This window comes from Chiloscyllium plagiosum, chromosome 18, assembly GCF_004010195.1.
Source record: "Chiloscyllium plagiosum isolate BGI_BamShark_2017 chromosome 18, ASM401019v2, whole genome shotgun sequence".
Lineage (NCBI taxonomy): Eukaryota > Metazoa > Chordata > Chondrichthyes > Orectolobiformes > Hemiscylliidae > Chiloscyllium > Chiloscyllium plagiosum.
The window spans coordinates 28,177,460-28,188,394 of NC_057727.1; the positions used below are offsets into that span (position 1 = coordinate 28,177,460).

General features: G+C 40.2%; 1 protein-coding gene and 1 pseudogene across 2 annotated transcripts in view; both read right to left on the reverse strand.

The window, feature by feature from the left end:
• The window catches only part of LOC122558995 (FYVE, RhoGEF and PH domain-containing protein 3-like), a 222,232-nt gene that overhangs the window by 197,417 nt on the left and 13,880 nt on the right, over positions 1-10,935 (reverse strand). The window lies entirely within an intron of this gene.
• LOC122559228 lies at positions 7,393-7,778 on the reverse strand (annotated as a pseudogene).

A 10,935-nucleotide genomic window follows, 5' to 3' on the forward strand; every position in this document is an offset into this window, starting at 1 on the left:
ATATAGAGGCGGCCACATCGGGTGCAGCGGATGCAATAGATGATGTGTGTGGAGGTGCAGGTGAATTTGTGGCGGATATGGAAGATTTAGAAAGATTGATTTATTTCAAGTTTTACAGAAAAATCTTTCTTTAAGAGTAGTTTCTTTAAGAGAGGACTTTGACAGGTTACTGTGACCTGGAGTGTTTTCTTTACAAGACCTCCTAGAAATTATAATGTGGTATTGGAGTGGGGTGGACAAAGTTAAAAATCACACAACACCAGATTGTAGTCCAGCAGGTTTATTTGGAGCGCTGCTCCTTTGTCAGGCAGCTGTGGGACAGGATCATAGGATACAGGATTTATAGTAAAAGATCAAAATGTCATACAACTGATGCAATATATTGAACAAACCTAGATTGCTGTTAAGTCCTTCATCTTTTAGAATGAGTTGCAGGTTTTGATTCATTAATAGGCAAGTCCCATAACTTCATCTAAGTCACATTCCCAAGATAGCCTAAGGTTTTATTTAAAAAAGTGACACCTCGGCTCAGACAATGCATTAAAAGATGTGAGGCTAGAGTCTGTCAGTAATCCAACCTGGAGTCAGACAGGTTCAATTTCCAAAGTAGGAATTGATAAAACGTCACATGGATTGACTGCCTCCAGAATGTGTACTTTTTGAACAAAATAGAATGTATCTACAGATACAACTCTGCACATGCAAATTCACCCCATAGATTATATGTGTGTGCATGAGAGAGGGAGGAGAGGGAGGAGAGGGAGGAGAGGGAGGAGAGGGAGGAGAGGGAGGAGAGGGAGGAGAGGGAGGAGAGGGAGGAGAGGGAGAAAGCGAGTGTGCGCACGTGTGAGTGTGTGTGCGTGATTGAGTATATGCCTGTGAGTGAGTGAGTATGGGGTGTGTACATGTCTGAGAGAGAGCATGTGTATGAGACAGACTCTGGTGTGAGTGAGTGAGCGAGTGAGTGAGTGAGCGAGCACACGAGAATAGTGTAGGGGGGTCACCTGTAGAGTGAAGTGAGCCCAAGGTCCTGCATGCATGCGCACATCCCGTCACAGGCATATACACCATCACCATCATGTATATACTCTATCAAGCATGCATGCACTTGCGCGTGCGCGCGCACACACACACAAATATAAATCTAAGGGGTAAATTCGCATGTGCAGAATTGTAATTGCAGATACAGTCCACTTTTTTTTAAAAAAGGCACACAATCTGTTCGCAATCCATGTGCCATTTTAAAAATTCCTACTTTGAAAATAGTACCAGTCTGACTCAAAGTTGGATTACTATAGACGCTAGCCTCACACCTTTAATGCATTGTCTGAGCTGAGATGTCACTTTTCTTTTATAAAACCTTAAGCTATCTTGGGAATGTGAGTTGAAAGAAGTTCTGGGCTTTACATATTAACGAATCAAAACCTGCAACCCATTCTAATAGATGAAAGACTTGATAGCAATCTAGGTTTGTTCAAGATATATCACATCAGTTGTATGACACTAAGATCTTTTACTATAAATTCCGTGTCCTATGATCCTGCCCCATTACCTGATGAAGGAGCAGTGCTCCGAAAGCTTGTACTTCCAAATAAAGCTATTGGACTGTAAGCTGATGTTGTGTGTTTTTTAAACTTTGGAAATTATAAGACTGTGATAACTGCTTGCTTTGTTATAGACCCCATTGGAACTGTTAGAACAGTAAGTGGATGGAGAATGCTTCTGTATCTGGTCTTCAATTGAGAGACAAGATGATTGTCAGAAGGGATCTCTTGCTGTTCTTTTCATCTGTCGAAAGGTGCTATTGTCTCTGCTTCACTGGTGTGTTCCAGGCACCTACTACCCTCTGTGTAAACATCTTACCTTGTGCATCTCCTTCTGACTTTCCACTCATGCCTCTCATAATTTTATTTACTTTTATCAAGTCACCCCTCAGCCTGCGACACTAGCGAAAACAATCCAAGTGTGTCAAATGTATTACACTCCATTCCAAGCAAATTCCTGATAAGCCTCTTTTGAACCTACTCCAAGGCCTCCATATCCTTCCTGTACGTGGTGAACAGAACAGCACATAATATTCCAAGTGTGATTTAACAAACATTTTATGCGGCTCCAACATGACTTATCAATTTTTATACTCAATCCCCCAACCCGTGATGACAAGCATGCCATACATATTCTTTACCACCTTACACACTTGTGATGCCACTTTCAAGGAGCTATGGACTTGCACCCTAAGATCCCTCTGGATATCAATGCTCCTCGGGTTCCTATCATTTACGACATTTTCTTCTTATATTTGACCTCTCAAAATGCATCATCTCACACTCATCTGGATAAAACTCCATCTGCCATTTCTCTACCCAACTTTCTAATGGACTTATATCCTGAAGTATCATTTGATAACCTTCCTCACTATCCACAACACCAAGGTGTGTCATCTGCAAAATTAGTAATCATCACTTACATTTTCATCAAAGTCGTTTATATATATATTACAAACAACAGGTCCCAGCACTGATCCTTGTGGAACATCACTGATCACAGATTGCCAGTGAGAAAAACACCTCTCCACAACTCTGTCTCCAATAACTTGGGTGGCACAGTGGCTAGCATTGATGCCTCACAGCACCAGGGACCCAAGTTCGATTCCAGCCTCGGGTGACTGTCTGTGTGGAGTTTGCACATTCTCCCAGTGTCTGCGTGGGTTTGTTCCGGTTTCCTCCCACAGTCCAAGGATGTGACCTTGAGTGTTTTCTTTACAAGACCTCCTGAATTGGACATGCTAAATTCCCCATAGTGTTAGGTGCATTTGTCAGAGCGAAATGGGTCCGAGTGGATTACTCCTTGGAGGGTCGATGTGGATTTGTTGGGCTGAAGGGCCTGTTTCCACACTGTAGGGGAATCTAATCTGATCTTAAACCATGACAATTTTGTATCCAATTTACCAACCTACCATGAATCACATGTGATTTATTTTTCTATGACCAGCCTACCATGAAGGACCTTGTCAAATGCTTTACTAAAGCCCACGTAGACAACATTCACTACCCGACCCTCAATCATCATGGTCACCTCTTCAATAAATTCAATCAGATTTGAGAGACAATACCTCCCCCGCACTACTACATAAGTCCATTCTTCTCCAATTCTAAGCATCTTAAATAACTTCCCTACCACTAATGTAAGACTGTAATTTCCTGGATTATTCCTTTTGCCTTTCTTAAATAAAGGCACAATATTTGTTATTTTCCAGTGTTCTGGGACCTTGTCTGTGGCTAAAGAACGTAAGATCTCCTTGAAAGCCCCAATCTGTTCACTCTCCTCCCTCAATATCCTGTGATAGATCACCTCAGGCCCTGGGCACTTATCTACCTTAAATGTTTACAACATCACCTCCTTCTTAATATCAACATCCCCCTTCCTAATCTTACCATCCTCCATCAGAACAGGTATTTTGCAGTAATTACTTTCACCTCCTGACTCCTCAAATTTTTTTGACAACCTAGGAGGCAAAAGATACGATGGTGATGCAAAAGCTTCATCCTAGCTGATTGGAGACTGCTTCAACAGCATTTAAGAAATTCAACACTAAGAATAAAACTGCCCACTTGATTGATGGTCAACTCACTGATTTAAATAAGCAGGGACTGTCCAAGTATCTGCCACTAATAAGAATACAGAAACATATGGGACGTCATATGATCATGGATAAATCACCATGTTGCAGTTAAGATATATACTTTCTACTAAATTAATAATGTGTTATAAATGGAGAAGGGAAGACAGAAAGAGCATCTGCTGACTAAGAATGAAGTTGTAGCTGGCTCAATGTCTCATTTTGCATGTTGCCCACCTATATTTGCATCCCATGCTAAGATACATAAAATGATCAACTGGATAGCAACTTGGAGGCTGCTCACACTAACACCTATCACAGTCCAACAAAAGGCAATGCTTCTAGAAGAGGAGAAAGAAAATGGTGTGTGGGCAGTTGTGAAGAGAACTTTGGGACAGATTTAATGCTCGTTTTTCCAAGTTTGGTAAAGCAGCTCTTTCCTTGTCTCCCTTACGAATAATGGGATCATCTTTTAAAATAAAACAGTACAGTCTATGCAGCACTGCACCACAGTTATCCAAACATTCAGACAAATGTTCCTGTAAAACATCACACTTTGAAAAAGGAGTATTTGCAGTCAAATTGAAATTCAGAGCTGCAATGATGAATTAGTTTTTGGCTGAATCACTAACACTCTCTGGTCTACAATAACTGCAACATATCATCTAGGGATGACAAACACTCAATTCACATTACTCAGCACATACCAAATAGCTACTTTGCTGTATTTATAAATGCAGTACCCAGTTAGCAAGTCCGAGTTGTCAGCCAAAATCAAGTTTATTGTGACTGGGGCTTAGGAAAGTTTACAAAAAGCAGTTTCATCTTTTCTCCCTATGAGACTGTTAATGCAAATGGACTTCAAAACATTTAGAACAGTAGTCAAGTAGATGAGCATCCAAAGTTGTGGAGAAAATCAGTGGACCTGGCAGCATCTGTGAAGAGGGAAAGAGTGTTAAACCTGAGTTCTGAAGAATTCATATCAGACTGAACATGCTAATTGTTTCTCCTTCTTCAGATGTACTGAGTTTCTACATCATTTTCTGTTTTTATTTCAGATTTGCAGCACTAATTTGCTGTTATTGTAGTAATAGAAACGCATGCAGCAGAAATATTACTATCCGGAGAAATTGTTTATTGCTATGATACGAGGCTTATTCCTACAAAAGGTAAGAAGTGTTCAGGTTCTGTGCCGTCCTGCTCACCTCGCCAGCTGCATTCTTTGTTGTTTTTTTTGTATCGTTTCTTCATTCTTCAAAGTCCATCTTTTTTGCAGCTGCAGTGGCAGAAGGCGTTTGCGAAGGCATGCTGTGGCGGAAGCATGGTAGATCTGGATGTTCAATCCTTGGGGCCGTGGGTTTATCAAAGCTTTTATCACTGGGTCCGGTTTGTTCCTCCTGGTGGCAGTGCAGTGATGGTAGCACAGTGGTTCTGGTCCATCCATTCTGGGGGCAGTGTCGTCATGGTGGCACGGTGGGTCGGGTTAGCTCCTCCTGGTGGCGGTGCAGTGGTGGCATGGTGGGTTTGGTTAGTTCCTCCTGGTGGCAGTGCAGTGGTGATAGCACGTTGGGTCCGGTTAGATCCCCCTGGTGGCAGTGCAGTGGTGATAGCACGATGGGTCCGGTTAGTTCCCCCTGGTGGCAGTGCAATGATGGTGGCACAGTGGGTCCAGTTCATTCCTCCTGCTGTCGTATGCGGTGGTGGTGATATGGTGGGCCTGGTTCATTCATCATGGCTGTGGCAATGACTGAAGTAGTGACAGCTTGAGTGATAGCATCAGCATTGGTGACTCGGTTGGTCTGGTCTGACCCTCCCTGTTATGACAGCAATGCAGTGGCTTTGCTGTCAGCTTTGGCAGTGGAAACACAGTGGGTCCGGTCCGGTCCGGAAATCCTTACTTAGGTAGCAGTGTCTTGTAGCCACTTTAGAAAGCCAGGAGCCGTGGAGGGAACAAGAGATGATATTTGTCCTGATTTTGTCTCAATTATTTCTTTTTATAACTTCTGTAATTAAATGGCACCAAATTGTGTTGGCTTATATACATCTCACTGTATTTTCATTAATACAAGTGACAATAAATTGCTTTTCTATTATTCAGAATTAATAGACCTGGATATGAAATAAAAGAGTACTTAAAATTCTCCAAGTTTCATTTCAAGCCAGTTGATTGCATTATAAAATGAAGCAGGAAAACACCAAAACTCACCAAAGTATTCTAAAATGCACTTGCATTTATATGTTATACCAAGCCTGTAATGGTCACCCACTGGTGAACACAGTATTGCTAAAAATACTTATGAGTCTTCTCATGCACAGTCATCAATGCAAAATACTAATTCTGCATCTCCTCTAGATCCTGGGGTAGTACGGTGGCTCAGTGGTTAGCACTGCTGCCTCACAGTGTCAGGGACCCAGGCGACTGTCCGTGTGGAGTTTGCACATTCTCCCTGTGTCTGTGTGGATTGCCTCTGGGTGCTCCGGTTTCCTCCCACAATCCAAAGGTATGCAGATTAGGTGAATTGACCATGTTAAATTGCCCATAGTGTTCAGGAATGCATAGGTTAGGTGCATTAGTCAGGGGTTATGGGAATGGGTCTAGGTGGGTTACTGTTCGGAGGGTTGGTGTGCACTTGCTGGGTCGAAGGGCCTGTTTCCACACTGTCGGGATTCTATGATACTGCCTGATCTGCAGAGTGATTCCAGGATTTTCTATTTCAGATTTCCAGTATCTAGCTTATGCTTCATCACTACAATACTGATGATTTAATCAAATTATATGCACGATTAATTCATGTACTGTTAACTAATAAAATGCTACAAATTTTGGAAATTCTAAGTCGCTCATTCTGCATTTGGAAGGAGGTGGGATATGCAAATGTCATGTTAAAAATGTTTCTGAAGATTCATAATTCAAATTGTGTATTTGCAAAAGTATTACTTTCAGATTTCCCACACTCAGTTATCCTACAGTAGGTTAATTGGTAGAACGTACTTTATCCCAAACACCCAATCCAAGAAGAGCTCATTGACATAGTTGTTTATGATCAGCTTTTAAAAAGATTCATACAGAAAACAGCAAATGCTTGTGAATTAATAATTGCAGTAATAAAATGGCACACAAGTCACTGCAATTCAAAAGGTACTGTGATCTTGTCACTCAGTGCAACTGCTCATCCCATAATTCTGTAGAAACCAGAGGGAAATGCAGCTGCATCCTCCAATCCCTCCTCTCCTGCTGACACTGATCCTTAGTTAATTTACTTTCTCACTGAAATCCTGTGATTTTTTTTTCTGACTGAAGTCTGGGACCTAAATGTGACTATATTAAATGCAACTGATTTCCGAGGGCCTTTTCAACTAAGCAACTCCACATTATTGGTTCAAATGTCAACTTTGTTCCTCAAAGTATTTAATTCATTTTCCTCACCACTGTCAAGCTTCACTTACATGTGGCTTTAAACTCATCAACTATACATCTTCATTTAACATTGTTTACCCCACCCCCTTTAATACAGACCTCTGATGCCTCCCTCTGGTGTCTCACTATACTTTGATTTTTTTTAAAGTTACATTTTATTTGACAATTCCAACAAATAACTCAATACCAGCAGAAGGTCCAAAACAGTTTACATAAACTAGATGGGTAAGGCTACAGGACAGTAAAAACCCTGCAGCCTCCCTCAGCTATATTTCCTTCCTTCTGCAAACCAGATCTCAGGGAAGTTAATCATTATCCCTTAGCCAGTTTCCTAATGCCCAGCGGTCAGGTAGTCTCACCCATCCTGAGATGCCAGCTTTCTTTTGAAGGAACAGACTTCTGTTAACCTGACCTTTCTACCATGGATTGGCAAAGTATAGAGGAGCATCCCACATATAACATGACAGTCTGTGTGGCTGAACACTGTAGTGATTTTGTAGCAACTGGGACATTTGACATTCATGAAACAAGAGTTGGGACTTTGCACCAAACATTTTTTCTCATGTTTCCTCATCTCTTCTTCAGGAGGCAGATGGAGCAGATCTTTTGCCAGAGGCATCTTAATCATGGAAGAGCTGGCATAGATCTTTCCTTTTCACTTTCCTATTGTACCCTCAACCTAACTTTATAGAGCTACCTCAACTTGGTTCAACCAATTCCCATTCTATAACCCTCCTTGACTTTAAGATGTCACTCTATCTCAACTGAGTACACCAATTGAGTAATATTAGAAATTAGCATTTTGGAAGTTTCCCTTTTGTAATAGGACTGGAAATATTTCATAATTGTATAAATGGTGAGGGTACACATTTTCAACAGTAAAATATTTAACTTGCTTGCTACCTTTATACAGTATTAAGACTTGACACACAGTATTGGTGTTCACAGTGTCATTTAAAATAGGTTAAAACATTAAGACGTAACATATTACTGGCAATCAAATCATTACTTGTTTTTATCAGAGTCCAAACTCAGATACAAGGTAACAGGGCTTTCATTGCTGTTTTGCCTCACGGTACATGTTAATGCATTTATATTTGCAAATGTTAAGCCAGAAGTAAATTGATGAAACACAATGCTAGCTGGAGATTATGTATCCGTAACTAACCATTCAACTTCTACAATTAAGTCCTCCACATGATTTGGGAATTAAATTACATAAAACTATTCCTTTGAGTGTCTCTTTGGACCATATCAGTGTGCTCTCTGTGGTGGGAGACTCCTTTCAGAAATAAACCATGACAGCTGCAGGTAAATTCTCACCAATCTAAAGTTTGAAGGGTCCAACGCTTGGTATCCTTGATACAAAAATCCAGGCACGAGAAACACTATGTAAGGTAAAACAACAATTGTCTCAATAGAGGATTTTTATGTTAGAAAAGACCAGGTTATCAGGGTAAACGGAGTCTAATTTCTAAGGATATTATTTTAATATACTACCTTGGGAATAATTAGGTGGAATATAACTATGAATTAGAAGATAATGGATCTTGTTGCACAAAAATAAAAATATTGATATTTCTCAGCTAAAAAATGTCCTTTCTTAAAACCAGAAAAGCAATGATAGAAAACACACCCATATCTAAGCACCACCTCTTCCCTACTCCAAATTTAAGAAATAACCAGAAGATAACTTAAGTTATCACCTAATAACTTAATGTAGTCAAACAATGTATTGAGTTTTATAAATCTGTCTGCAGTTACATCAAGTATTTCCTTAAAGAGAGTTTGGGCTTGCCTGGGCTTCTGCTCCGATATAAATTGATCTTTATCACAGCTTTGCAGTGCAATTAAACTCAATTCAAGGCATAATAGCATCATGTTTAACGGTCTTTCTCAGACTACAGAAAACAAACCATGAAATGTTTTTCAACTGAACCTCGATGTTATAAATAGAACATGCTGTGGCTAGTCTCTTTGATACAAGAAATACCCGAGGCCGAGCAGAGCTCATTTTGGAGCAATGCATCACATGGCCAGCCGTGTGATATCTTCTGTAAAAAGGGACTGAGTTTCAAATAAATTGTTAAATGTAATTAAATGTCAATTAAATATTCAGTGGATAAATTTTACATATTTGTGAAGTATATGAAGTCCAGTGACTTCCAGGAGGCCAGTGTTGCTTTCTTTAGCATACACAATAAAAGGACCTCTTATTGTTAATAAATATTTTTATTAAAAGCTTTTTCAAAGCTTTTACAAAACAACTATATATATTTAAAAAAACAAAAATACAAAAAGATAGAGGTAATGTAACAATATCATATCACAATACTATTAATGCTAAATTACCTACTATTCTATCAGAACAAACATATCTACTTAAACTAAACTACAATCAAATTAAATAAAAATTAAATTAAGCTGAATTCAAATTAGTTTAAATCATATTACTTTATTCTATTTCACTCACCACACTTCCACTGAAGCTCCCACCCCTGGGGGCACCAGTCATTATACCCATATTTTTCTTTTCCTCCAGTTTCCCCCTTCCAGGGCCCCACGGGCACCCAAACTGATTCCCACGGCTATATCACAGCCCTAATTAATATTGCCAATTAATCTGCATCAAGACAATTTAGAAAGGGCTGCCACGTCTTATCAAACTGCTCCGTTTGTGGTGCACCATATTTGTGAGGTAGCCTTCAGGGAGATGCTCCATCACCAGCCTATGCCACCACATAAGACTTGTTGGTTTTTTCAATGTCCAATTCTTTAAAATGTTGTTCCTCGCACAGTGGGTAGAAATGTTACACAGTCTCTTCCCATGTTCCCCCAGAAAGGGCAAATTTGACAACCCCAGAAGAAATACTGGGTCCACTTTGACTTCAATTCCCAGGATTTCCTTCAGCTCCCTTACAATGGCACACCAGTATCACTGGATCTTGTACCATGACCAGTAGCAGTGTCTATAAGAATGCCTATATTAATTTTACATTTGGGACACCCTGGAGACTCTCCTCTCTTGAACTTAACTAGCCTCTCGGGCGCCATATGAGCCCTGTGTAAGATCTTCAATTGCATGGCTTGCACTTTGTTACATATTGAGATTTTCTTTACATTTTCCCATATATCTTCCCATGTTTCCAATGAAATATCCTCTCCTAGTTCCTGATTCCACATTCTACAGAGTCTCTCCACATTTCCTAAGGCACGTCCTTTCTGTAAATGATACAGGGTACTAACTGAAAGAGTGCCCGTGCACTGGAGCACTCTTTTCTCCCTGTCTGACTTGTAAAACTGAGCCAGGAGCATGGTCTTCCTCTGTATATAATCTATTATCTGAAAGTACCAGAAAAGGTCCCTATTAGACAATCCATAGTTCTGACTTAGTTGGCTCAATGACATCAAGACCACCTCCTTGAATAAATCCGCCAGACAAATGATTCCCTTATTCTCCTATAGCTTAAAGCCAGAGTACATTGCCCCAGGTTCAAATCCTTGGGCTCCCACCAATGGGGTAAACGGCAAGGTCTTAAGCCAATTGCCCTCGTCTTGCCTCATTATCCTCCAGGCTTTCACTGTATTTAAAATGATTTGGAGATGCTGGTGTTGGACTGGGGTGTACAAAGTTAAAAATCACATAACACCAGGTTATAGTCCAACAGGTTTAATCGGAAGCACACTAGCTTTCGGAGCGATGCTCCTTCATCAGGTGATTGTGGAGGGCTCGATCGTAACACAGAATTTATAGCAAAAATTTGCAGTGTGATGTAACTGAAATTATACATTGAAGAATTGATTGCTAAGCCTTTCATCTGTTTGTTAGAATACAGTGATAGTTTCACTTCTTTAACTATCACTGTATTCTAACAGATGAAAGGCTTAACAATCAATT